A 4,319-nucleotide genomic window follows, 5' to 3' on the forward strand; every position below is an offset into this window, starting at 1 on the left:
GCTGCTTTTGAAGTGCATGTATTCTGCGGCCCATTGTACAACTACATTAACCTTCTTGCTGCTTAGCCTAGTTTTACCATATATATACTGTACACAGATAATTGTTTTGCGTCTCACTTTATACTATCAGCCACAATGGGAAAGCACTTTCCTTCAGTTCGCATTGTGCTACAGACGACAAGTATGACCTTGTGAGATATTCGCACGGAGAGCTATACCACAACAACAAGCCCACGTTACACAGTGGATTGACATGAATAACCGCAATCTAATGAGTAGTCAGTGACATAAGAGATGAGATTAGATCACTGCTGAAGATTACCGTCATCCGAAACCAGACGTAAGATATCAGAAGATGGCATTTACATAAAAGGTTCTAGAAACATTCACAACTATGTAAAGTATATGTGTAATATGTCTCAATAAAGACGAAAGGGAAGTTAGGAATTGGGAATTTCAACATGCTCAATATCTGCATTGCCCTGAGGATAAGGCCTGCATATTGCATCCCATAAAGATGAGCCTATAGGAGAAATCCAGTTGTGTCCATGCACAGTAGCCATGTTTAGCAGCCAAGGATTATAATTTTATCCAAGCGTCACAGAACTCGCTTTGGCAGCGCATATACTAGAAAATTGGAACGATACAGAAAAGATTAGCATGGCCCCTGCGCAAGGATGAAATGCAAAATCGCAAATAAAAAAAAAAAAAAGAACTTAAAAAGGACCTTTCATGTCCTTGCAGATGAGTGGTATTATATACTGCTAAAAAGTTGACCGTGTTCTGAAGTCAGTTTTGCTAGTACAGTACAGAGCTATGGACGAGTACTGTGGGGAGGAGGCCTGTCCTTCTGAAAGAAAGGTCTGTTCTTTTGACAGTGGAGGGATAATCAGTGCTGAAACCTAACAACACCGATATCTCTAGCATCTGGGAACATACCGGCAAAGCTGACAGCATGCTGAATTCAGTGCACTGCCAGCTTTCTAGCACTATATACACAGTCCAGTCACAGTAATGTGACCACCTGTCAAAATCCAGAATAACCACCTTTGGCAGAGCGGACCGTAGCGAGACGTGCAGGAAGAGAGGGGATGCTGTGATGATGGTCACTGGGATGTTGAGCCATGCTAATTCCAGTGCTGTGGCCAGCTGCGTTAGGTTACGCGGTTCAGCATCCATGGCGCAAACAAACCAATCAAGGTGATCCCACAGATTCTCTATTGGGTTCAAGTCCGGGGAATTTGCTGGCCAAAGGAGTACGGTAAACTCATCCTGGTGCTCCTCAAACCAAACACGTACACTGCGAGCTTTATGACACGTCACATTGTCCTACTGGTAGACGCCATCATCCTGAGAAAAAACAATTCACATGTAGGGGTGAACATGGTCCGCAAGGATAGATGCATACTTGTGTTGATCCATCGTGCCTTCCACAATGATGAGTGCACCCAGATGGCTGATGACACGTGCCTTCTGTGATTGGTTATTTAACGTTGACATCAAAAGTAGACGCTGGTTACATTAATATGACTGGACCGTGTAAAACTACCGATCTCTGAGGACATGATCTCTACCGATCTCTTTAAAGAGTTTTTCCAGGACTTCAAAATAATGACTATTGGTAGGGGTCTGAGCAGTGGTGTAACCAATGTCTTGTGGGCCCTGGTGCAATCTTTTGTTCAGGGCCCCCTACCTCATCCTTCCAACAAATACTTGATAGTGATGGTTACGGGTGCTAAGGAGTTTAATCCACCTTAATGTGGTTAGGGGAATCTGTGGGTTCATTTGGCTTAAGGGCCAGATGGAAGCTGCAATCTCAATACTGATGCCAGTGTTTACGGGCCCCCTAAGGCTCCTGGGCCCCGTTGCAACTGCACCCTCTGCACCACCTCAAGTTACGTCCCTGGGTCTGAGTCTTGGCAACCTCAAGCCTCATGCACATGATTAAGTGTGCAGGCAGAGGGGGAACTAATTTTTAAGAAAAGGCACTCAGATCCTACTTAGATGACACCTGAGTGTCATCCCATTGCCTTTCATGCTACATTCCTATGATGGGGTTCCGTCCTGTTCCACCTGTAGCACCTTCGATCAAGTTACCATGAGGGTGTCAGATGTCAGACCTTCAATGATCAGATATTGATGACCCAATCTAAGGATAGACCATCAATAAAGAAGTCCCATAAAACTCATGTAACTACTTAAGGCAAATGTTGAGTGAATATGGAGGGAGCCATAGCCATGTGGCTTCTGTTGTTTCACACAGCAGAAACCCAGCAGCATTTAACCCTCAGATTCTGTGATTAGATTTGTCCACGGTATCTGAGGCATGGCTTTCACTTTCTCTGTACTTCCAGGGTTCTGAATAGCTCCCGAATGGTAGAATCGCAAGAGATGTTTGGATGCTATGGCAGTCAGGAGCCTACTGAGGATGTCAGGTCCACCATCGTAATATTACTATTGAGGTCTGCCTGTGGACACAGTGCCAAATTAGTGACATAGACTAAAGGGGACCAAAACTTAGGATTGTGGGACCTCAGAGGATGGACCTAGCAGTATACCATCACATGGTGTCACATGACCCACAGGAACATTAAAATATAAAAAACCCAAAACCATACTGAATTAAAATCTTACCAAATAAATAAGTAAAGACACGACAACTGTTTAGTGGAATAAAATAGGCCGCGATGTTTTATTTTCGGGGTTAAATAATAAATGGAAATAAATAATTGAATCAATGGGTAATCAAATAATTGAACAAATAGTTTGAATAAATAACCATTAAATCATAAATCAATCAATCAATAAATAAACCAACTGTAAAACATGTAAACAAAGTCTGACCATTCAAGTCCACCCAAAATTATCTGGGCGACTAAAACCCCCTCTAATAAAACTTCGCGACAGTCTTGAGAATGACAATTGGGTGGGAGGGCGGGCGATGATCTGATCCAGATGATCTCCTCACAGACTGCCGCGTCTCTCACAGGTGAGCCGGCTTTTTACGTTCAAATTTTCCCGCCTTTGAAAAAGCTGTCCAATCAGCTGATTAACCGGTTACTGGGCAAACATCTGGTATCCAATCAGCTGATGACCCGTTGTCAGGCAGAACAGCTGGAATTTTCTAGAACCTGCTCGTGCTGGGCACAGCTGACCTAGCTTGACCTCAGTGGTAAGCACCATTTCTTTAGATCACCTCAGAAAATAGGGGAGAACTCAATTAGTCAAAGACCATTAAAACCATCAAAAGTAAACCATTAAATAACATCAAAGTAAAACCATTAAAACTCCCGGGGTGCAGTGACACCATGCGCCCCCCTACGTTAAACACTCTGAGGGGCATTTCATGGTGTCACATGACCCACAGGAACATTAAAATATAAAAAACCCAAAACCATACTGAATTAAAATCTTACCAAATAAATAAGTAAAGACACGACAACTGTTTAGTGGAATAAAATAGGCCGCGATGTTTTATTTTCGGGGTTAAATAATAAATGGAAATAAATAATTGAATCAATGGGTAATCAAATAATTGAACAAATAGTTTGAATAAATAACCATTAAATCATAAATCAATCAATCAATAAATAAACCAACTGTAAAACATGTAAACAAAGTCTGACCATTCAAGTCCACCCAAAATTATCTGGGCGACTAAAACCCCCATAAGCCTTGACTATTTAGTCAAGGCCCCCCCCCCCCATAAAAACACCGACAGCCTTTTTCTATCATATTTTGCAACCCAACATTGAAAATGTCATTTCCCACATCAGAAAAATGGACTCCGTCCTTTCTAAAAAGGCCAGAAACAAAACCCTCCAAATCAACGTGACGATAAGTAAACCCTCCCAGGCAGGGCAAAAATTTAGCCATGGATTTATTAAATCTCTTCCTGATTTTGTTCACAAACAAATTATTGCCATCATTCCAAATGAGCCTAGGAATGATTTCTGAAAAAATCAGAACAGTGTCAGGAAGAAGACATTTTAACATAGCAAGATCCCTCTTAACCTCAGCCATAAAATCCAATGTTTTTATTTTGCCTAAATCGTTACCACCCAAATGGATAATGAGAATCTGAGGGCAAGGCCATGAATATAAAAGGCTCTGCACTTCTGAAATTAAAGATTTCCATAGCATACCCCTTATACCTCTCCAAAAGATATTAACAGAACATTTATTAAATGACAAATTTTCACCGTAACTTCTGCTAATAGCCCTCTTCTGGGCCCAATATACGAAAGAATGGCCCAGAACCCAGATCACTAACTGGCCTCCTAGAATAAAAACAGAATTAATTAAGCAGGTAACAGATC

The 4,319-nt window shown here is 41.7% G+C and overlaps 1 non-coding gene across 1 annotated transcript; it reads left to right on the forward strand.

The window, feature by feature from the left end:
• Positions 1-607: 607 nt before the first annotated feature.
• On the forward strand, positions 608-712 carry LOC142196363 (U6 spliceosomal RNA). The gene has a single exon (XR_012715203.1). It is a non-coding gene; the product is annotated as a U6 spliceosomal RNA (small nuclear RNA).
• Positions 713-4,319: the final 3,607 nt, after the last annotated feature.

This window comes from Leptodactylus fuscus, chromosome 2 (assembly GCF_031893055.1).
Source record: "Leptodactylus fuscus isolate aLepFus1 chromosome 2, aLepFus1.hap2, whole genome shotgun sequence".
Taxonomy (NCBI): domain Eukaryota; kingdom Metazoa; phylum Chordata; class Amphibia; order Anura; family Leptodactylidae; genus Leptodactylus; species Leptodactylus fuscus.